Raw genomic sequence first — 25706 nt, 5'->3', positions numbered from 1 at the left:
CACATTTGAACTCAGGTTTTTCCTAACTCCAGAGCTAGTATTCTATTCATTGCACCATCTAGCTGCCTCTCTATCTAAAACTATGAACAAGCATTAACTGTAATGAGAATAAGCTCGAAGCTTTTCAAATAAGATGAAGTCTGATAAAGCAAAGATGCTCATTAACACCATTACTACTGAATATCATCATAGAAATGACAGCATTAAGACAAGAAAAAGAAAATAAAAAAAAAAAAATAGGTAAACGAAAACTACCACTTCCTGCAGATGATATAGAGAATCCCAGAGTCGATTTAAAAAACTAATTTAAAAAATTAATAACTTTAGTAAAGTTACAGGATATAAATAAGTCCAAACATATCATCCATGTTTCTGTATATTGCCAACATAATCCAGAAGAAGATGGAAAGAGAAATCCCACTTAAAATAATTACAGGCAGTATAAAATTCTTCAAAGTCTTCCTGCCAAGACATATAAGAACTATTTGAACATAATTCTAAAATAGTTCACACAAATAAAAACAGTTAAATAACTGGAGAAATATTAATTGCTTCTGGGAATGATGAGCCACTATAATAAAATAATATGACAATTAATTTATATGTTCAATGCCACAGCAATTAAACTACCAAAGAAATACTTTATAAAGATAGGAAACAAAAAATATCAAAATTTGTCTGAAGGGAAAAAAGGTCAAGACTAACATGGAAATTAATGAAAAAAAAGGAAAGAAAGATGCTTTGCAGTACCAAATCTCAAGCCATATTATAGAGTTATAATTATCAAAATAATTTGTGTATTTTTGTTTTTGCTTCATCTACAACTGTTACTTAGATAAACCTGGTACACAGTAAATTTTGTTGTATATTCTCATATTCTGTCTGTGTCTTTCCTTGTGAACAACAGATTGTGGAACTATGTAGTTTTTTTTTAATCCAATCTGTCATTTTATTGGGCTGTTTGATACATTCCCACTTAAAGTTATTAAAGTCAGGTTTATGATTTCTTCCATTTTTGTTCCTCTTCCTCTTTAAAGATAGTGCTTTATCTCTCCAATTCTTTTTCTCTAATCCACCTTAAGACAACCCTTTCTATCTCTTCCATAAATCCCTCGTTTGTCTCCTTTCCCTAGTTTTAGAATCTTATTTAATAATAAGAAACACTTTATTAAACTGTATGTCATTCTTGCACCTAATAGATAAATAGACTTTTAATAAAAGTTTGGTAAATGGAATTGACCATAAAGATCAGTTATTGTTACTCATCTTATTTTAAATCATCACATAAGGTTTGGGTTTTCATAAATTTATCCATATCTATATTCCAATGATACTCTTGTTCCATAAAAACTTTATTAAAATGAAAATAATTTTTAAAGCACATTAAAAATCATTGAATTTTATTGACTATTAATGCATTCAAATAAAATCACAATAAAGAAAACAAAAACATTTACCATTTAGAAGGGATGAAAAATATATCCCTATAATTCCTCATTTTTTCTCCAACCTTTCAAAATTGCAACTTTCATAATCTGAAAAAAATCAGTAATATATTATCTCTCTGGAACATGGGAACAATTAACTACCATTTAAAATAAAGCTTACCAATTTTTATGTTCTATCACATTCACTAAAATTAAATTCTATCCATATTATTTCTCTATATATATAACAATTAACAGTGTTCTCTATGCAAAATGAAAGTTCAGTCAGTGTTGACTAATACAGATTAATTGGGAGAGACTAAGAAAATTTTAACATGTAATACCTAAATTCTACAACACAAAATTTAGGAGGATTTTTAATTGGCATTTTCTTTTCTTTCCTAACAGAATAGATTTTGCTTCTAAATAAAATCTGTTTCAAAAATACAACCTATAGGATGTTTTCTGTAATTGCTTATATTATCTTCTTTCTATATCTAAATATTAACAAACTAGAATATGTGATTAAGTATAAAATCTTCCAAACTATTAAATGTTACTATTGTTTTTACACTGTCTTTAAAGACAAAATTTACATAGTCTTTAACCCTTTAAAATTCTGGTCAGTAAAAGTATAACATGAAATTCAGTGTATAAGAGGTCACCATTTTAAGTGGCACTAGTAATTTTTGAAAGATGAAACAAAGTCATGTGCACTGGTGCAGAATGCTTTGTCAAGGCTCAAACCTAGCTCATCCAAGCTTTAACACCAGTAAAAACAGTTGGGTTTCTTCCTCCAGCTTCATGAACACTTTTTGTCCAGCTGAAAAAGCCAGACTTCATGACTTCGCCATCTGCCATGACCTCTTGTCAGTTTCAAACAAAGCACCTCACACAGATGGTCTCAAAATGTAGACCCTTTTCTATTCCCAATCATTACTTGGCAGCTTGCATCACACGGCTTTCAAGATAGTACAATTTTAAATAGAAACTAGAATAGAGAAGAAACACATTAAAAATGAATACTAAAGCTGACTGAATAGTAAAACACCTATCTTTGCCTAAATGGTATTCAGAGATTTTAAAATGCTATTGTAAACGATATCAATGGAAATCAAAATCAAGCAAAGGCACCATATCTAAAAGGCAAACAGTTACCATTATTTCTATTTCATTTCTATAGGTAAAAGATTCCAAGAGAATTTAAATTCTTTAAAATTTTTCAGTCCCTTAACTCAGACTTCTATAAGAATTGATTTTTACATATTGTCTTGATTTAGTACAACCAATTAATAGTCTTCTAAATAAAAGTATAATTTAATAGACAATGAAATAAATATTGATTCTGTTTATAGTACTCTATAACCTATGGGGCAGGACTTGGTAAGAACACTGACTCTTTCAATTTTCACTGAGCTCTTTACAGTGGCAAAAAAAAAAATTCTACCTGGCTTACAGATTAGATAAGAACCAGAAGCAATTAAAAAAAAAAAACTAGCAATTAAGAAGTATTAGATTAAAAACAAGAACATTAACTATTGTAGGGGAAAGATCCCTTGTTTCACATAATATGTTTGAAAAACTACAAAACAGTTTTGGTAGAAATTAGGTTTAGAACAGCAACTTAAATCATGTCACAATAAATACAAAATGGAAAAAAAAACTTCTTTTTTAAAAAAAAAAAAGATCCAAATAGATATAAATCTGAATATACACATACATGTTTGTGTGTGTGTGTGTGTGTGTGTGTGTGTGTGTAAACATATATCATCTCATATCTCTAGACCTTTGCACTGCCTATTACCCCATAGCTGGAATGCTCTTCCTCCTTATCTGCATCTCTCTGTAGTCTCTGGCTGCTTTCAAGACTCAGCTCAAATACAATCTTCTATAGAAGGCCTTTCCTTCTCCTTTCACTTGCTAGTACCTTTCTGAAATCTATTTTGTATATATCTATATTTTCATATACGAATATGTTGGCTCCCCTGATAGAATGTAGCTATTAATTGTAAAATTTATTTTATTTTATTTTTTGCTGAGGCAATTGGGGTTAAGTTACTAGTCCAATGTCACTCAGCTAGGAAGTGTTAAGTTTGAAGTCACATTTGAACTGAGGTCCTCTTGACTTCAGGGATGGTACTCTACTCACTGCGCCACCTAGCTGCCCCAGAATGTAAGCTTTTTAAGGGTAAGAATTGTTATATTTTTGTTTCTGTATCCCCAAGCTCTCAGTATAGTTAGTAATATATAGTAGGGGCTTAATAAATGCTTATTATTTGAAATAAAAGGCTATGTAATTTTTTTTAAATCCTAAAGGTTTGGCTAGAGTTACCTTTCCCATGTAGGGAAAGAATTCTTAACTAAACAAAGGATAAAAGTGATCTTGAAAGTCCAAGAGACAATATTAACTACATAAAATTACAAAGCTTTTAAAAAGCATCAAAAATCACTGATAAATATGATATACTAAATACAGACACACATCTATAACTAAGAGACATTCCCCAAGTGATAATCAAAGCAGATGAGGTTTTCAAAATAAAACCATAAATGACCACATGAAAATAATACTCCAAAAAAATAATTTAAAGAGAAAATACAAATTTAAAAAACCCTAAAGATTTACCTCACAAATCAGCAAGAATGATGCAAAATGGAAACTCATTCAATTTGAGACAATACTAAATAAACTATTGATGGAGCTATGAATTCATACAACTATTTTGCATATTAACTTAGAATTGTGCATTAAAAGCAAGTCAAAATAATTTCAGATAAATAGCAAAATCAGAACTGACACAAACTCTATCCATTACTACAATTATGTGACAAAAGCCAGTTAATCGGATAAGGATTTAATCAGAACCTTTATTGATAATAGACATAGAACATATATAGAACATATAAAGATATGTACATATATATACATACACTATCTGTAGTAACTGCTAATCAAACTACCTACTAGTTGGTCATAACATAAATGAAAGTTTAAAAACACACAAGAATCTTCACATGCTTCAAATGAGACTTCAATTTTCTTGAACAATAGTTCTCAAGCTGAGGTCCAGGGACCCCTGAGGTCTCCAAAACCCTTTCAGGGCATTGACGAAGTCAAATCTATTTTCATATTTACACTAAGATGTTTTACTTTCAAATATGTTAAATACCAAAAGATATATTCAAAGGTACTTTGAAGGTCCTCAATAACATTTAAGAGTTATAGAGGAGTCCTAAGAGCAAAAAAATCAGCAACTAATACTCTAAACCAGGGCTTCTAAAGCTTTTTTCACTCATGGCCCCCTTTTGCCTGAGAAATTTTTACATGATCTCAGAGCATGCAGGCATATAAAATGGGTATACAAATTATTTGCTGATCGCAAATCATAATTTCACGATCCCCACATTCTGTTATGAGACCCCGCAGAGGGTTGTGAACCACATTTTAAGAATCTGGGCTCTCAAACATGGCTTTAAATATCAAAAGTTTCTTTTTTTTTAGGGATTTGATTTCCCTAAAGTAGCAGTCACAGAACACCTACATTAAAAACATAAGCTTGGGCCTTCTTTCTCCTAACTGATATTTCAAATACAAATTTTAATATATGTGATTACTGAGTTACCAGCTTAAAGAAAGTAGAACTAAAATGAAGATGGGGAAAGGGATTTATTAGAGGCGGGTAGCAGAATAAGTTAAAACTGACATCCTGAAAATACAGAACTAAACAGTACTATAACAAATATTCATAATCATGAATCTGGGTTATAAAAAATTAAATTATGTTCAGTATCATTTAAGAAAACATGGAAATGTGTTAACATAAATATTTTTATTAAAATGTTTAATTTTTAAACATCAAAATGGATAAACTTGAGCTACATGAAAAATTCATCAATCTGAAATATGCTAACTCATAGTACATAACATTTAAGCATATTGGTAACCTTAATATTTTCTACTCCATCCTCCCGTCTCAAAAATAATTACTTTCATTTCTAACTCAATTTTTTCTAAATAATATTTAAGATAGAATGTTTTAGAACATTTTAATATTTTAGCGAAATGTGCATTACATTAGAAGAGTAACATATCTCTAAAGGGTAAAAGGTAAAATATATCCTCAGGAAGAACAACGCTGGAGATCACCCTAGTTTAGAACAAAATGAGGTTTTTATGACTTTGCCAAGAACATAACAAAAAGGTTCTTTTATTAACCAGTACAAACCAAATTTTAAACCTCTAATTTATGCTCAGGGCCTAAATGGATTAGACCACCTGTTGCACATATGCTGCTTAACAGGGTCAAAATTTCTAGGCCAGTACAGCTCTTGGATTAATTATACAAATGTTTGTCAAAACATAGCCTTCTCTGCTCCATCACAACAGGCAACACATTCTTACAGTTTATAAGCACATAAATATTTTTAAAGGTCAAAATGATTGTACAAAAAAACTAAACTTACATGAAATTTCCAAACTGCATAACAAGTAGATATATGGGGAAAGAGAGAAGAAAGATAAGGAAGAAACTGAGGAAAATACAATAGTTTCTAGTCATCTTTTACTGTCATTCCCTAAAAGATTAATTATATGCTTTTATTGGTGTTCAACTAGGAAAGAAATAAAATTTTAAAACAAAACATTGGCAAAGACATGTATTTTTTTTTTCAAAAACTAACTCAAAGCAACAGAGTATCCAATATCTATACTAAGCATATTTAGTCTGAAAATAATTCTTCTAACACATGAATACATCTCAGACTATTAAAATCATTGTTGTAATTATCATGCTTATAGACTTCATGTTTAACTTCCTTATTTCTAATCATATACTTGCAAAGCAATATCATTTTGTAACATTTATGATTTTAAAATTTCTAATATATAAAAAAGTTCTTACAAATAATCAAACTCTTAAATTTATATATACATTTCTTCATATTGTTATGACAAATTAAAAACGAATCACATTAAGGTTTTTTTCTCAAATTTTTATTTAACAACTAAGACATATAATAAAAAATGTGGCTAGAAAAAACACATTTTTTTCTCTTACTTGACAATATCTAAATAATAGAAACAATCCTAAACCTACGTAAAGGAGGTAGGAGGGATGCTGTAATGAGAAGAGCAATGGCTCTGGGGCCAGGAGAGACCTAGATTTGAATTTCAGTTGTCACTTAACTACCTGAGGGATCCTTTGCAAGCCACTTAACTTTACACTGCCTCAGTTTCCTCTTTTGAAAAATTACAATTTGTGAAATTACACTATTACTTTGTATTTCCTGAACTCTCAGGAATATTGTAAGGAAAGCACTTTGTAAACCTTCTGAGCTACCACTACTCAAAGTTGGGAAACTTAAAAATACTCACAAAACATCATAGCCAGATTTTTTATTGTATTGGTGTCATTGCCAGTTCTAGGCTGTAAGCTCCCCGAGGATAGGGACTCCTCATCAAAATTGTCTGGTATGTATCCTAGGTTCTAACACAAAGTTTTTAAACATAGTGAAAAGCACTAGCAATGCTTTCAAAGACTTAAGATTCTGAAATACTTGGAAGTCTGTTTACAGTGAATCATCAGCTCCAAGAACTGGAAGGAAATCTCAAAAATTATCTAGTCCATTTCACCTCTTGCCTCAGGAATCTCCTCCACACTATCCTATAAAGATTATCCAGTTTCTTCTTTGAGCCCTTCTATGCAATCCTAGAATTAGAGGGCTGGACAGGTCCTCAGAGGTCATCCAGTCTAAGCAATATAAAAAGCAGGAATGCTATCTGTAGCCTCTATTTGAAAAACTCCAATGTGGGGGTACTACTTCCTCAGTGGGCCTTTTCCCCCCATTTTTGGATACCACTGTAAGGAAACTTTTTCTTATATTGCACCTACATCTGTCCAACTCACCACATAACTTTCACATAGTAGCTTTATGTTTGCTCTCCAAAGGCAAAGTAAACAAATCTAACTATTCTTCTATTAAAAAAAACCCCAAACCTTCAAATATGTAACATCAATCTTCTTTCCTTCTCCAACTAAAAAATCTTGGTTACTTTAACCAATTCATATACATCATTGTTTCGGTTCTACTCAGTACCCTAGGTCACCATCTTCTGGACATGCTCTAGTTTGCTAATGTGCCCTCCAAAATGTTGCACTCAGAACTAAATACAACTATAGATACTCTGCTGACCAGAGCAGAGAGTAGTATAGTTATCACCTACCCCTGCTGGATTTTTTTTGGTCTGGATCTACAATTTCTTCAGTGTGGGGAATTTCCTGATTTAGAAACTTCCTGTACTAACAAAAAGTAGCAATTCTTCTGTAATACAGATTTAGAAAATTGTTTTGAGTCCTGAGAAATTAAGTGAAAAGTGAGTTGCCCATTGTCACCTATCTAGTAGGAATGTTAAAGGAAAAACTTGAACTCCTATTTTCCAGATAGCAAGGCCATCTCCTTACTTATTACTCCTTGCTGCCAAGTTCTCTGGGCATGATGCCTCTTTTAAAGCAGAATGAGAACATTAACCTTTTTGATTGCACATTACAAAATGATATTGAGATTATAGGCCACTAAAAGTCCTACATCTTTTTCAAATGAATTGTTTTCTAGGCAATTCTCCCCCATCCTGAACATGTACAGTTAATTTTATTAATTTAAGTTACATCTTACAAAATCTAGCCCATCAACCAGGCCTGTGAAAACTTTTCTGAATTGTTTTCTCATCCAAAAGATTAGCTATGCCTTCCAAATAATTCACTAAAATACTGAACGGAATAGGGCCAAGGATAGTTCCTTCCAACATTTCACTAGAGATCTTCCTTTAGCCTGAAAATGATCCATTAATCACCATTCTAGTTGTTCAACCAGTTTTAACTCCAACTAATCATACTATCTTTTAATATACCTCACTCCATCTTGTAACCCTCCAAATAAGATGAGTCAAATGTCACACAATAATCTAATTATATTCTTGTCTATAAAAATCACAATCTATCAGTCTAGTAATCCTGCTTAAAAAAAAGAAATTAGTCTGTCATAACTTGTTCTTAATGAACCCACAATGGTCTATCAAACAATTACCTGTCAGGTGGTTACAAACCATTCTTTTTGTAATCTGCTGTAGAAGTTTGCAAAATATTGTAGCAGTTCTTTTTGTGGTGGCAAGGAATTGACTGAAAGAATGCCCCATCAATTGGGAAATGGCTGAATAATTTATGGCATATGAATGTAACAGATATTACTGTTCTATAAGAAATGATAAGCAGGTTGATTTCAGAAAAGCCTGGAAAGACTTCATGAACTGATGCTGAGTGAAGTGAGCAGAAACAGGAGAATGTTATACACAGTAATAGCAACATTATGTGATGATCAACTATTATAAACTTAACTCTTCTCAGTAACAGTGATGCAATGGCAGTTCCAATGGGCTTGGAATAGAAAATGCCTCTGCATCCAGAGAGAGAACAACAGAAACTGAATGAGGATGGAAGCATACTATTTTCAATTTTTTTTCTTTTTTTCTCATGGTTTCCCCCTTTTTTCCTGATTTTTCCTTCACAATATGACTAATATAAAAATATGTTTAAAATGAATGTGTATTCATAACCTATATCAGATTGCTTGCTGTCTTAGGAGAAAAAAATTGGTCATGATTCAGGCATGGCTACAAATCCAATTCTGCCTCTCCTCCAGCAGATGACACCCTAGCTTTCCCTATGCCTTATGACCCCTAATTCTGTTCTCCATCTTTCCCAAATCTCCATTCCTTCTCCTGCTCTTGGCAGCCTTTGGCTGGATGCATTGTACTGTCCTCCCTTCCTTGTCACAACCCTTTAGCAAGCCAGTTCCACCCTTCTCTCAAATCTCTTAGCACTTATTCTAACACCAATTACATCTTGCCAAACCCTACCTGTGACTTGCTCCCACTAGCCAATTTCTCTGCTCCTATTCATATGCTGCAGAATGGAGCTATAGGAAATCAAGGAACCATGCTGACTACATCTGCCACAAATTTATTTGACACAATCTCAACTAGGTTCTTACTACAGTAAAGCAAATATTCTATTTACCACTCTACCCTACCCACTACTGAAATTACCCCATTCTCCTCAGCAGCTGTTCAAAACCTTCTTATCTGTCCTCAAGTCTTCCAGTATACATCCCTTCCTTACCTTAGCTAAGGATTTATCTTCTTCCTTCAGAAAAAAAAACAAAACTCAGATCATTCCCAAGAGCTTCTACTTTTTCCCTCCTCTTTATCTCACATAAGTTAGATATCTCTGCCACCCACCCCCATCATTTCTTCCTTCCCTCCTGTGTCTGATCAAGAGGTAGCTCTTTTCTTGCCAAGGCAAACCTCTGACTCCATTCTCTCCCATTTTCTCTAACAAAACTGTCATCACTATTGTCCCTATTCTCCCTAAACTTCACCTCTCCATATCTACTGGCTCCTTCCCTGCTGACTATAAACGTCTCTAAGTCCCCACCACTCTTAAAATTTTCACTTGGTCCAGACATCATCCCTAGTCAACAATCCATTGTTTCTCTTCCTCTTTGGCTAAATTCCTTGAGCAAATAATTTATACTAAATGTCTCCAGTTCCTTTCCTCTCACTTGCTTCTAAACCATCAGTTATCTGGTCTCTGATTTCATCATTCTATTAAAAATTCCCTGTCCAAAGTTACTAATGATCTCTTAATTGCCAGATCTAACGTTCTGTTAGTTGTGAAGAAGGCATTCCAGAAAATACAGTGGAAGTTGGCAGATCTGGAACGGGTAATTCATACAGCTGGTAGGGTTGAAAGGGACAGGAATGATGGGTGGGGTGACTGAGGAAATATCGGGGTAAGGATAGAAGCCAGATGGCAAGCAGGCAACATCTGGTTCTGGGGATATCTGTCAAAAGCACTGGAGAATGCCTTGGAGTGGCCAGATCTAGTCCAAAAAGTGGCCCTAACAGAGCACTGGAGAAGGCTCTGGGGTGAAGACTGAAGCCAGGAGGTAGATGGCTGGATAGATGATCCCAAGAATGCTCTGTGACTCTAGTTCTCTTGGAAGTAAATAAGATATCCTTCGTATGTTAGCTACCTGCATCTCAATTATTTACTATGTTGGTGTTGCTCATGGAATCTCTGCAAACTCAGAGCACTTTGTGCCTACATTATACATTTATCAAATTCTACCTCAAATTTTAGGTGCTTACCCACCTTACTAAATTAATGTATAAAGTCCCATAAAGTCAGAGGCTATCTTCTATCATCTTTATACTTCCTTTAATATCGAGCAGAGTGTCTTGCTTGTAAGAGAGAGTGAAAAATTGCTTGTTGAAGAGAAGCAACAAAACACAATGGAAAGAATCACTCAGAATCCTTAGATTAGCTTTACCAATAATTACCAAGGCACCAAACTTTTCTGGGCCTCAGTTTCATTGTCTACAAAGGAATTATTTTAGAAGACATCTAAGGTCTGATTAAAGAGCAGCCAGGTGTGGGCCTGGAGTCAAGAAGACTCACCTTTCTGAGTTCAAATCTGACTCAAGCAAGCACTAGCTGTAGGACCCAAGGAGTCACTTAACCCTATTTCCTTGATTAAGGAAATATCAAGCCACTTTAGTTTCTTTGCCAAGAAAACCCCACAGAATCACAAAGAATTGGACACTATTGAAAAACAACTCAACAAGGGCCCTTCAAACTCTATTACAATATAAAAATTAACAGATTTCCTCCTGGCATTTATTGAATAAAAATCCTCTGCCCTTTAAAGCTCTAAATAATCTTTTCCTTTTAGTTCTCTGTAGCATAGCAGGCACTTAATAAATACTTGACTTTGAAAGTCAGGAGGGAAAAAAACAATAGCAAGGAGGGGATTCGGCAAAAGGCTTCTTAATAGTGATTCCAGGTTAAACTTAGAGGGAAGATAAGGATTTAGAAAGGTAGAGATGAGAAAAGAAGGCTGAGAGGAGATTAACTGAATTCAGGTGATAGCACGTAGAGTATAGGCTTTGAAATTATCTTATTTTGACACCAGAGAGCACTCCTGAGCCATATGATAAAATGCTGGCTGAGTTTACTAGAAATGGAAAAACCAACATTAGTTTGGTGAAACTGTATTACAAAATGATAAACTTAAAGAGTTACAGGGATCCTTGGAGGTCACTTAATTTAAAAAATAAAGAAATGGAGACAAATAGATTTGCCCAACCATCAGAGGCAGAATTCAAACCCAAGTAAGTCCTCTTTCTTTAACTTTAATTTTAACAATTTTATCTAGAAACCTTACAGAAGACAGTTTTGGTAGAATTGTGGGATTGGATGACAGACTGCAAGGGATTGACAAAGTAAGCCAAAAGTGAGAAGATAAAAGTAATGCTTTATTTTAGGATTTAAATAAATTTGTTTTTAAATGATGGAAGACTAGGAGAACTGAAACTATTTCCAAGATCACCAGGGATCTCAATTGCCAAATACTATTGTAATTTCTCAGTCCTCATCCTTCTTCAAATCTCTCAAACTTCTGAAATTATTATCACCCCATTCTATACTCTAATTATTCACCTAGAGATCACTTTTCTTAGCACTGCCTCTCTCCAGGTTCTCTTCCTCTCTGTCCAACTCACTCCTTAGCCTCTTTTGTTAATTTATCAGCTGCCTGAAGACCCCATGCATAGGTTTAATAATTTTTGTAAATGCATACAAAAAGATTACAAATGAAACCAAATGAAATAAAGATGCAATCTCTTTCTATTCCAAGTTCACAGACCTCTCTGAAATCTAACCACAAACTCCTGAACTTTAGGTTAAGAACCAATGCTCCATTCAGGAGGACCTCTTCTGTTTCCATGGTTTCAATTAACAATTCAAAGTTGATGGCTCCCAAACTAAGCATCTCACCCTTATCTCTGTGTTGAAAAACTGGACATTTCTACCTGGCTGTCCCAATGAAATCCATTGAAATTCAACATATCAAAAACAGAATTCCAAATTAAGCCCATTCTTCCTCCAAGTCCACTATTTTTTATCTGAGAAGCCACCAAACTTCCAGTCACTGGGCTTTGTACCCAAAGAATCATCCTCCACTCTTCACTCCCCCTGAAGCCTTTTATCAGCCAAATCAGCTGCCAAATCTTATTAAAACTAATACTAACCTCTTTTTTCTATAGTCTTATCTGGAAGGGAGCTTCAAGGCTCAAAAAGATAAAATGACTTGCCCAGGATAATACAACTAATATGTGTCTGAGGCAGGAAGTACCTTCAGATATTCTTGACTCTACCCCATTCTCTCAACTCTTTATCAACAGCATCCTCAGGTTGTATTGCCTTTCCCTAATCTCGTTGCCACAAAACATTTCCTTTCCCCAGTTCATTTTCTGGAATTTAGCAAATCTGTACTGCTAAAACATGTCAGCCCTCTTCCTACTACTACCAGGATAAAATGCAAATTCCTCAGTTTGGGATTTCCAGCCTTTGCAGTCTGGCCTAACCTCCTGTTCCTATACCTTCTACTGCCCGCTATCACCTGAATTCAATTATCTCCTCTCAGCCTTCTCTTCTCAACTCTTACCTTTCTAAATCCTATCTTCCCTCAAGGTTTAACCAGGAATCACTATTAAGAAGCCTTTTGCTGAATCCCCTACTTGCTATTGTTCTCTCCTTCCAATTATCTTATACAGTATTTGCTTATGTAATGATTGTATCCCCAATAAAACAGAAGTTCCTTGATGGCAGTGTCCAACTGTAGTATATACTTAATAAAAATTTAATGAACAAAAACTATATATAAACTTTTTTACAATTGGCAAGGAAACCATCACCAGATCTGGAGGTTGATAAAGAACATATTGCTTAAAAATTCTTTTGATTCTACCTGGCTAACTTATAAATGTCTTATGTAGAATCTTACTCTTATTTTGATATTTATTCACATTTTGATGAAATTATTGTTTGTAATTTTTTTAAAAAAAAGGAATAACATGTATTAGAGAAAAAATAGAAAAAAGCTGGGGATGTTGGGAAGCTGAAGAATTTCAAGTGTCTTCATAAAATTGTCTTATCTAAACAACTGATATTATGCTTCAGAGAATAATTCACAGGACTTTGAAGACACTTTGGATATTTACTACTCTGTAAGATCTGAAATTTCTCTAAAGGAAAGAACAGACTTTGCATTTACAAAGAGAGCTGATTTGCTTATTATTAGCCTCATCAGATTCCACAAGTCCACCAAATATCTCTTATTGCCCTGTATCAGAGAAATTTAAAAGCAATACCCATGCAGTAACATGAAAAACATTAAGTTTTATTTTAAAATATAGCATATTTACAGTATAAATATAGGATCAAATTCAATAATTTATGTAAAATGCTTTGCAAATCTCATTGCTATATGTTAGCTGCTATCATTATTATTAATGAGAATGATGAGAATAACAATGAAGTTTCCCTCAAAATAAGGGACAAAACATGCACATCAATGACAATAAGAATTTTAACATATTCAAATATATTTTAATGCTTACAAACAAAGCACTTTCATGTGAAAGAGAAAGACTGATGAAGACACTGAGACTAAGAAATTAAGTAATTGGTTATGGCCACTATTTCTGGTAGGTGAGAGCTGGACTCAAACTTTAGGCTTCAGCTGAAGTGCTCTTCCCAACTACACTAACCTGCTCTTCAGAAACTTTTCCTAATGCCTAGTTTTCAGTTATCAACTGGCCTAATTTCAGTCCCTTCTGGCACATCTTTTCTTGACTCTTCAGACACCTCCCCCAAAATCCAAAAATACCCAGTGCTAAGAAAAATGACAGACACATTACTCTGTCATGGGAAAGAGAGAAAAGGTGGACACAAAGTAGAGATCAGCATGGATCAGCATGATAAGCACCCAAGGAGGCTAGTGTTGCTTGCCCTTCTTTCCAGAAGACCATTAACATTAGAGAGGTGATGCTATCATATGCAAGTGAACTAATAAGTGAGAGGGGCTATGTAAAGTCACCTGCCTCACTGTTCTGAAGCTATCTGGGTCCAGTGTCAAGATATAGATCAGAACACCGGGAGATGGACCTGGATACAATGGAGAAATCTTGGCCTTTTTAAGCTAAAGTCTTTAAAAGGTCTCAGTTTGCCTGAGACAAAACCCAATCAGTGATTAAGGCTACATAAGAAATGAGGCTGAGAATGGTCTCTATCTTCTTCTTCATCATCATCATCATCATCATCATCATTCCTAGAGGGGAACACCCTCAGGGTTTCTGACCCAAATAGAAATTGTTGTATATTGATATTCACAATGAGCCAATCAGGGTGCAAACAATGACCAAATGGGGCTTGCCCCGCCCCCCCCCCAATGTCCTATAAAACCTATTGTTGATCAATGGATGAGAGCAAGAGTGATATGGGTTTAAGGCATGGTCCTCACCTCCAAGATACCTTGCAAGCTTTCAATGATCAAAATGTGCATTTGTTGAGCAGAGCACCCCAAGTAAGAGTGTGATATCCTATATGGACAGACGGAAAAGAAGGGAAAAAAAGGAAAGAAAATAGCTATGTTGCCCTACTGGTCAGTTCCAGTTGGGTCCCAGTGGGGTTTATGTTTGTCCTTCATTCTTGAGGAAGACCAAGACATCAGGAAGGGATGCCAAGACATGCAAGTGAACTGGATGTTAAGTGAAAAGGGGCTGGGTAAAGTCACCTGCCTCATTTTCTCCTCTGTTGTCATCCGGATCCAGTGGCAAGATATAGATCAGGACAATTGGAGATGACCCTGGATATACTGGGAGGAGCACACAAGGATTAGTATTAGAGAGAAGGTGAATGGTCACCATTTCTGAGGCTTACAAGACTAAAATTCAAATACCCAAAATATTACCAACCCTAAAACATAAGGATTTCCTATACAAAATTATTTCTATATATACATTATATATAATTATATAAATATACAAATTATATATAATTATACAAATTATATAATCATACAAAATTATTATATATACATATACATATGTATATGTTTGTGTATGTGTGTGTGTGTGTGTATATATATCTATATAGATATTCTAAAAGCTCCTAAACATGTGTGTGTATATATAATAATTTACTAAAGTGACACATATCCATGGAGAGAAATAAAGAAGCTGTCTTTTTTTTTAATGATTTTTACTGATTTTGTTTATACCATAGTTTCCTCCAGTATCACTCTCCCTCTCAGAAAACCAATTCATATAACCAATAATATTGTTAAATAGTATTTTTATTTAAAGAGAAAAAGGAAAAAAAATCATCATAGATGATTGATACACTGAAAAAGACTGCAAATATGTATAATGTGTAACACTGATGGACCTCCCACTTCTGCAAAGGGATAAGGTAAGAGTGGCTTCTTAAAATATTTTTTTCACACCATATTTATTCTTTATAATTCTGAAACATTCACTTTTTTGTGAGGGGAGTTGTTATTTCCATTTTCATTGTGTTAGTCACTGTGTATTTTGGGAAGTTTTGGGTTTTGCTCACTTCACTCTGCATCAGTACATGTAGATCTTTCCATGATTTTTTGTATTATCAGGCAAAGTTGTTTATTGGTTTTGATTCTTTACTGTCTATTCTGTTCTACTTATCCACTTTCTATTTTGTAAACATTGATTTTAATAACTACTACTTTAAAACAGTTTGCAAGTACAAGTATCCTCTGTGTATCTTTTTTCATCATTTCCAATGATATTTTACATTTTGTTTTTCCACACTAATTGTTATTAATTTGTTTACTATAACACTAAAATTATAAATTAACTTTAGTAATATTGTTATTTTTATTAAACTGGCACAGAAAAACCATGGATACTACATATTTTTCCTCCACCTATTATAGTTGTTCTTTATTTCTTCAAGGAACATTTTGCAATTGTTAAACAAGTCTTTTATGTAAGTTAGTACAATTGATCCTCAGATACTTTAATCATTTTTGTAATTACTTAGAATGGGGTTTTTCCTTTCTATTATTGCTTCTTCGATTTTGCTATTACACAGAAAAGAAGCTGATTTTAGAGGGTTGAATTTTTAGCAGACAACTCTGCTGAAGCTATTACCTTGTTATTAACATTAAATATCTAAAATTTTCTAAATAAACCACAATATTATCAAACAGTGATAGTTTTATCTCCTCCTATATATTTTTATGCCTTAATTTTTTTTCCTTGTCTCACTGTTAAGGCTAGTATGTTCAGAACCATATTGAATAATAATGGGGAGAGTAGACACCCTTGCTTTATACCTACATTTATCAGAAAAGGTTCAAGTTTATCCCTATTGAATATGATACTTTTAGGTTTTAAGCACTTTATGTAAATATGCGCATACGTGCTCCATATATTGACATGTGAATGTAAATATATACACATGTATATGTATAAATTTTAAAAGATCCCTCCATGTCTATACTTTTAGAGTTTTTAGAATAAGTGATTATTATATTTTCTCAAAGGCTTTTTTCCACATGTATTAAGATAATTGTATGATTGTTTTTTCAGTGTTATCAATTATACTAATTGTTTTCCTAATGTTAAATCATCTTGCATCCCTTGTATAAATCCAATTGATTACATTGCACAATTTCCTAGATAAATAATTGTAGTCTGACAGGACTTTGTTTAAAAGTTTTTGTTCATTAATGATATTGGTCTCTAGTTCTGTTATGTTTTATCCTTTCCTAATAGGAGAAAATATTTGCTTCCTAAAAGGATTTTGGTAGATTGTTTTCTTTCTCAATTTCTTAGAATAAGCTGTATTACTTGGTAGTAATTATTCATTAGAATTCTGATAGCATTCTCTTGTGAATCCATCAGAATCAAGAGTTTTTTCTTTGGAAGTTCCTTTACAGCTATTTCTGTTTCCTTTAAGATTAGATTATTTAAGATCTCTATCTGATCTTATGTTAATTTGAGTATTTTTTGGTGCATTCTCGGTTTTATTAGCATATAACTGCATAATAGATTCTACTACTGTGATTTTTACCTTGCTTATTCACTATTTCAATTGTTTTTCTACCCTCTTCTTTTTAATCAGATTGACTAAAGGCTTATCATTTATATCAGACTTTTCAAAGAACCAGCTTTTTGTTATATCATTTCTATAATTTTTTCTTTGAAGTTTATGCCTCCTCTCATTTTTACATATTTCTTTTGCTATTTTTAAATGCATAATTAGTTAATATTCTTTTTCTATTTTTGCTAATATGATTTTTCATATAAGGACTGCTTTTGGTACATTTCAGTAATTTTGGTGCTCTGTTTCGTCATTATCACTTCTTTTACATAATTATTTTTCTATGATTTTTTCTTTAACCAACTCTAAGATTTCACTGTTTTAAATCTTCATCTGGGTCTGTGTATTTTGTTTATGCTCTGAGAACTGATTACTATTTTTGTTATGTTACTATTTCTGCCTAGCTGTTTGCATAGTCCTATATCCCAATATATGAACAATTATTTTGTAAAACATTCTACATAATTCTGAGAAATACATAAATTCTTTAATAGTTCCATTTAGAAGATGCTATAAGTCTTTTAGCTCTACTTTCTCTAAATAATGTACTCAGTTTTATATTTTCCCTTGTTTATCCTTCTATTAGCCTTCTAAAACCTAGAGAGATTTTAGATAAGTAATACTATTGTGTTACTATATCTTTTTGTTGCTCAGTTAATGTTACCATTATGAACTTAGATGTTTAAGGCATTTGGGGCATGTTGATAATATTGGTTTCTCTATGGCTCCTTTCAGTATAACATAATTTTGTTTATTTTTATATGTTTTTAATGTTTGTTTTTGATTTGATAACATTAATTGCAATTTAATTTTTAAAAATTAAATGGATGTAAATTTTTTTTCCTTATCCCTTACTTTTATTGTGTATATTTTTTGCTTTTAAAACGTTTGTTTTTGTAAGAAAGAGATTTTGGAGAAGGTGTTCTTATACAATCATTATTTTTCATGTTATTTAATTCACTGTTTAGACCATTCATATGTAAAGTTATGTTACATTCTTATTTTCCTTTCCTTTATTTGCCCCTTATATTGGAGGATTTCCCCCCCCCAAAAAAAAAAAAAGATTCTTCTATTATCTCTTCAATTATCTTAATTTATTTTAAGGTAATTCACAGGCACTTTTCCCTTCACCCTAGGATACCTCATCCTCCTGTTTGTTTCCCCTTTCTTTAGTTTTGGAATTTTGCTTTTTTTTTTTTTTTTTTTTGCTTTTATCTAATTAATTTTTTTCAATCTTTTCCCTCTCAATTAAGTATTGAATAATCCTCCCTCTACTTCTCTTCCCTTTCAATTTGTTTTTGTTCATTGGTTTTCTTATTTTGTTTTCTATGCATTTTTCTAAAAAAACAATTTCTTTCCCTCATTCCCTTGCAATCATTCTAGGCCTTTTATTTATTTATTTTGATTCATGGTCCTTAGTCTTTTCTTCTCTGTATTTCTCACAGAATTAAAATTTAGAAGTATCTTTTGACTTTCCTGTTCTAAAGAGTTTTACTAATTGTTTTCCTACTGTTAAATCATCTTGCATCTCTTGTATAAATCCAATTGATCATACTAAACAATTTCAATATAAGGGAGGTACAAAGCAAGATAATTGTATAAATATATATGCATATATTGGATTTAACATATATTTTACTATGTTTACCATATATTGGACTATTTACCATTTGGGGAGGGGTGGCAGGAAAGGAGAAAAATTGGAACACAAGATATTGCAAGGGTTAATGTTGAAAAATTATCTATGCATGTTTTGAAAAATAAAAAGCTTTAATAAAAGTTTTTTAAAATATCTGGTTTTCTTCCTAGGAATTTTTTGAACACCTTTTTTCCTATTCAAAGTGCATCTTTTTTTATTTAGGGTCGGATTCAAGTTTGCAAGGACTACATCTTGAGTTCTTTTGCTCTTCAGAACATTTTATTCCATTTCCTCCTACAGTTTCTCATAAACCCAGAATGATCTCATGTGATTCATTTTCTTTCCTTTATATCTAAAGCTCTTTCTCCTGACTGGAACTTTTCAAATTAAGCGCTAAAAGTCTTCAGACAGTGTTTCTTTTTTTTTCCCCTTGAGGTAATCTGTGGGTTCCTAGTCAGCATTTTGTCTTTTGTAATCTGAAGTTCTGGGAAGTTATTTTATTTGGTGCAATGAATAGAGAACAATATGTCTGGAGTCACAGAGATCCAGGAGTTCAAATCTAGCCTCAGACACTTGGTGGTTATGTGGCCTTAGACAAGTTACATTAATTTGTGCACCCTAGTTTTCTCAACAGTAAAATGGAAATAACAGTACTTAGCTCCCCAGGGTTGTTGCAAAGATCAAATGAGATACTATTCTATTAGTATTTAGCACAGTATTTGACACATAGTAGATGTTTGTTTCCTTCCTTCCCAATTTCTTAGTCTGAGCACTGAGACATCAGAGATCACTGCAACTTCTTGCAAGTGGGATGACACAGATTACTAATGCTTATCTTAATATGTTGTTCACTTTTCTACCTGTCACTTATGTCTGCTGCCATGGATAAAAACATTATCAGCAACGGCATCTTTGCATCTTGTTTCTAATGACTCAAGTTATCTAGCTAGCGATCCTGTTCTCTATTTTCTGTTACTCTTCTTTCTTTTCTTAACTAGTTTCAGCTGATCTCTTTTCATTCCAGTTTATTGGAATGAAGGTTTATTGCACACATTTTTCACTTAACCTTACCAGTTCTTTTTTCTAAGTCAAAATAACAGAGTATCATATAATTTGCTCTATACACATAATGTAAATGAATCACTAGTTTTGTTCCAAGTTAAGATTGAGTGGTACCTCCTACATGAGGCGATTCCTGTTGATCTCAAACTGTTAATGGCTCTCTCCTAAAATTACCTAATATTTATTTTGTATATACATATATGTGCATGTCATTTCTGATAAAATGTAAGCTCCTTGAGGACAAAAATCATTTCATTTCTATTTTTGTATTCCCACCATCTAGCACAAAATGATGTGCTACATACTGGTTGTTTGTTAACAGACTGAGGTAATTGGTGTCTAATACTCACAATATTGATTTAGTCTAACTAACATAACAGTAGCCATATGAAATAGATATTTGTTACCTATTCAATTTAATTCACTGTCCATATGGTATGGCCATATAGCACATAAATTATGACTCAACCAATTTACAAAAATATAGCTAAACTTGAAATATATCTTAATAAAAGAGCTGACTTTAAATAGCACTTTTGTTTTTACAAAGTACTTTACATTTCTCTCTCAATTGATCTTAATAACAAGCCTGTGACATATGTCTCTCAATGGATCTTAATAACAAGCCTGTGAAGTAAGTTCTCATTATATCCATTTTTATTGAGAAAACTAAGGCTTAGAATGGTTAAGGGTCACAGACCTAATCAGTGTCAGTGGAAAGTGAACTCAAGATTTCCCGACACACTTCAGCACTCTATCTACTACATCAGAATACCTAAGACATGGATACATGCAAGGTTAATGTCTTTTAAAAACATTTTAAAATATTTAAACATGATACAGGCACACAATATCATTTTAGTGGATAATCCAGGGTCCTCTGGAGAGAGAACTAGGCCTACAGTTAGGAAGACCTGAGTTCAGATACTTCCTAGCTGTGTGACCTGGGCAAGTCACTGAACCCCATTTACCCCAGTTTCCTCATCTGTAAAATAAGCTGGAGAAGGAAATGACAAACAATTCTAGTATAATTTGTCAAGAAAACCCCAAGTGGAATCATGAAGAGTCAGACATAACTGAATGTGACTGAATAACAAAAAGAGATAATCCAGAAATTGTTTATATCTTGTATTTTAGTAAAATATCTGATAAATTCACAATCTAAGAAAAGATAAGAACAGTTACACTGATGACATAACCAAGAATGAAATGAAATGATAGTAAGCCACTTTCACTGCTTTTTCTCTATCTTGAGCTCTTCTCTTACTCTGCCCCCTTTGTTGGTGATCTCATTAGCTTCAATGGGTTCACCTATTATCTTTATGCTCCCAAATCTATATATCGAGCCCTCATCTCCTTCTGACTGCCCCAACGGCACCTCCAATTCAATATTTCCAAAACAGAATTAATTTATCCTCCTTTTGCTCATCTCCTAATTAATTAACCTCTATTTTTCAAGCTACCCTGGTTGAAATTGTCAGTTATCTTTGATCCTTTCCTCTCCATCACTACCATTCCATATCCAATTAGCTTCCAAGTCCTCTCAATTCCACCTCTAAATCTCTTACATCCATCCCCTTCTCCTTTTTCATACCACAACTTCTAAACTCCTCTGATGGGCTGAGCTGTGTCTAGCTGTCTTGCTGTCTTTCATAATCAATTGCCAATGTATCCTTCTTCTAAATGATTATCCCCAAAATATACTACCTTCTAGCCAAATTGCCCACTTGCTGCTCCCCAAACACAACATTCCAACTCAAATTTCCTGGTCTTTGTTATCTGATATACTTATTACATGAGTTTTATTTGTATTTCAGTGGGGAGAAGGGATTGGGGAAAGGGAAAAGAGAAATAGAAGGAAAGAAAAAAAAGTAAGAAAGGAAAAGAATCACATTTAAAAATGCAGACAAGATCAGAAGGAAGACCAGAAGGTAAATAGACAATGACAGCTCTGAAAGACATTTACTTTAAAAGGAAAAACAAGTTGTATATAATAATTTCCTTATTCTATTATACTTTGAATATAGAAATGCTACTTTTATTAAAGTGTTTATTAAAATTCAAAATACTTATTGAACTGAATTTCTGTTTAATTTCTTATTAATCTTAGATATTGCCAACATTATCTAAGCACAAAATACAAACCTAGACAAAGAACTTTTCCTGTTTGTTGTCAGACACTCTCACATTTTCCCAGGAATTAGGAAGACAATGCTTTGGTTTCAGAGGAGAAACTCTGAACATTCTATCCCTACTTCTTCTATACTTCAGACTGAAATAAGTTTTTAATAATATACTATCAAAAATGTGTTAAATAAAGGTAATAATGTCCCAAATAAATTGAAAGTAATATTTGCTGATGTGGATGATGTAGTCTTGAACGATCCCATGGATAATCTAGAATTGATATACATTCTTCAGATCACTCTTCTCAATTCAAAAAAATTACATACATATAGCCTCAAAGAATGAATGGACTTGTCAAATTTTCAAAAATATCAAACACATATTCTACCATCTAAGTATTTAAAATAACACAACAGATTTAAGACAACACCCCACAAATTTAAGGTAACTCCCAAATCAGAAATTAGTGAACATATCTAAATTAAAATTTACTTGGGACCCACACTTCCAAAAAAGTTAATACTAATTCTTAGTAAAAAATACTAATTTGTTCCTTACAAAGTTGGACTTTTAAATACTAATTCTTACTGCCTTTGATCCTTACAAATTTGGACTGATAGCATTCTACAGAATCAACATCAATCAAATGCAATCCTATGAGGGAAAAGAATTTTTCAAATCCATGTTATAAAATACATAGTCATGAAAGAACCTTTTGAATTTTCAAAGGTATAGGGTTTAAATGGTGCCTACTAATCTACAATTTTATCACTATGACTGATACTACTAATTATAGTTTGGGTAATAAGCAACCACTTTCCATTTATTAAGGCAGCAGAGATTTTATCTGTGAATCTCAATTTTAAGAATTCTGGCTGCAAAGGAAAAATCTACAGGTGTCCAGAGAACTCAGTCATGTTAAAAAAAAAAAAAAAAAACACAAATCACATGCTACAATAACATAATAATATCTATGTGATGCTGACTAAGCAATTATAACCTATTTAGGCCAGCTTCCTCCTCAGTAAAATGAAGGGTTTGGTCTAGATAGTTTCCTTCTAACAAATTTATATTTGTCCCTAACATCAACAAAGAAAATAAAGGAAGAACTTACTGAGCCTTTGAGACTTATGGAAATTATTTTTAAGTCCTAAGTCAGAAAAATAAAAAAATGCTGCTATGTATGTAAAAACATTCAGGCCAAAATCTGGCTTCAGACATAAGACCATGTGATAAATAACAAAAATTTATTTTGGCTGCCAAAAAAAAAAAAAACTACAAGTCTAAAGTTTCATCTACAAATATCAAAGTACTTTATAAATGTCCACTGTTTTATAGTTATGAAATACAAGACACATTTCACAAAAATACATATTAGTATTCTCTTAGAAGACACAGTATGCTAATAAACAGCATACCAGCTTCTAAGAAAATCTAGGAGAAATAACAGAAAACAATCTGCATTTTGCTTTCCTGACTATGAGAGTTATTTGCTTTGCTTCCCGGGAACAGCACTAAATATGATTTTATAGTATTTTAATATTTACAGATAATACTAAATTCACTTTCCATGGGAGTGAGATGTAAACTAGTTGATCTTCAAGATCCCTTCAAGCTGTAAATTCTATAATTAATTTCCCTCTTTTTTTTCTAGTTAACATAGAATTTAGCACAATAGTGAAAAATATAATGGATTTGGAGTCAAAGATTCCAAATTCAAATCCCAGCTTAATCTAGGACAATTCGCGGCCTTCATTAGCCCCAACAGGGGCCTGGAAAGGAGGATCCCTACGGTTCTTTCCAGCTTTAACATTATGATATGATCTATTATTTCCAGATTAGAGGCAATCTGATCTGAAAAGAAGTGTTGGATTTGAAAGCAGAACTTTCAATTTGCGCCCTGTGACCTTGAGCAAGCATGCTGTTCTGTCTCTCAAGGCAACAGTTTCCTCACCTGTAAAAGGAGGGGATGGATCTGAAGATCCTCCTTCAACTCTCACCCCCTCTATCAGTCTGTTACTGGAGAACAGTCAAAATGATAAGTGGTACAGGAAATGATTTGAAAAGAGATCAGATTATGACTATAATACTCCAGTTTCACAGGGCGGGGAGAAGGGTGGGGGAACCAAGAAACTAAGCTGAGGACTTTTTCAGGGAGTATAAGAAGGTAGGATCAAAGCACTTGGAAGGCTTCCGTCGATATTCTGCGAGATTGACATGGATTACATTTGATTCGTTTTCTATGGGGAAGGGGGTGGACTAGACAGGATCGCCGAGTTTCCTGGAGCTGAATGCTCTGGAATTCTTGGAAAAGAAGATGCCCTCTCTTTTTTAACTGTGATTGTTGGGTTTTAGTTGGTGAGAAAGGGTCGGACCCAGAAATTCAGTGGAAAAGGAATGACTTCCGTTTGGGTAAGCGCCGCGCCTCTTACTAAAAGAGGGGGACCTCCGAGCCACGTTCGGGGAATCATGGATGGGGGAAGGGGCGGCACCAGAGCCTGGGTGCACACTGCAGGGGGCCGGACGGGGGGAGGATCCCCGATCTCAGACCCCGCGTACGAGCGCTACGTTCCGCCGAAAGGAAGGAAGGGAGGGACAGCGCTCGTGGAAATGTGGCTCGCTAGGAGAAGGGCACGCGGGGAGGGGGGGAGGGGAGTCCAAACCTCGAGGGAGGGGATTTTGGGCCCGCCCCTAATCAAGCGCTGGAAGAGTCAGGGGCTCGCTTCCTCGGGCATCCGCCCCCCCACTGACGGCAACCCCACGGCGCTGCCGCGGTCGCGCGAGGATCGAGCGCTGAGGGGGAAGGGATACGTTACCTGCCAGCGTAGCTGTAGAGAGGGCGGCCTGCGGGGGACGGCACCGGCCCGCAAGGAGACGAGGACGAGGAAGCGAACCTGGGCCGCTGGCGGGCTGCGGACTCATCCCCCGGGGGCCGGGGGAGAAGGCGCAGGGGCTCGAGAGCCCGCGAGACCGGCCGGCCGTGCGCACGCAGCCTCCGGGAGCCGCGTGCCCGCCCGCCCGCGCGCGTGCGCGGCCCTGCTCCCGCCCCCGCCTCAGACTCTCCCCGGCCCCCAAGCCGAGAACCGAAGACAGTACTTGTGGCCCGAGCCCGACTCCGGCCCACCTGCTCCTCTCACCTCGCCGGCGCTCGTCCTCGGGCCCCGGCTCAGCTCGCCAGTCTCTTCCCCCGCGCCAGCTTTGGCGGGGGCTGGGCACTGCGCGCTCCGGTTGGCCGCCTGGCCGCGTGACGTCAGGCGGCGCTGCTCGTTCATTGGTCTGGCTGGCGATGCGTGCAGGGTGTAAACAAACCACGCCCCCTGGCTTCCCAATGAGGGCGGGGAAAGGCGGGGTGGGCAAGGGGGCGTGGCCGAACGTCCCGCCCGAGCCCTAACCGCGAGGTGACAGCCG

General features: G+C 34.6%; 1 protein-coding gene across 11 annotated transcripts in view; it reads right to left on the bottom strand.

Annotated features, from left to right (window-relative positions):
• TFDP2 (transcription factor Dp-2) overlaps nucleotides 1–25454 on the bottom strand; it is a 153360-nt gene extending 127906 nt beyond the window's left edge. For 7 of the 11 annotated variants that reach the window (XM_031957849.1, XM_031957827.1, XM_031957831.1 and 4 more), the window contains exon 1: nucleotides 25115–25210. The gene's annotated coding sequence lies outside the window, so the exon portion shown is untranslated. Of the gene's footprint in view, nucleotides 1–25114; nucleotides 25211–25435 lie in introns of those variants that run through there. The other 4 variants (XM_031957836.1, XM_031957855.1, XM_031957828.1 and 1 more) reach the window with 3 other exon arrangements.
• Between the last annotated feature and the right edge of the window lie 252 nt (nucleotides 25455–25706).

This window comes from Sarcophilus harrisii, chromosome 3 (assembly GCF_902635505.1).
Source record: "Sarcophilus harrisii chromosome 3, mSarHar1.11, whole genome shotgun sequence".
NCBI lineage: Eukaryota > Metazoa > Chordata > Mammalia > Dasyuromorphia > Dasyuridae > Sarcophilus > Sarcophilus harrisii.
Note: the sequence above shows the minus strand (reverse complement) of the source record. Positions and strands in the feature narration are given on the sequence as shown.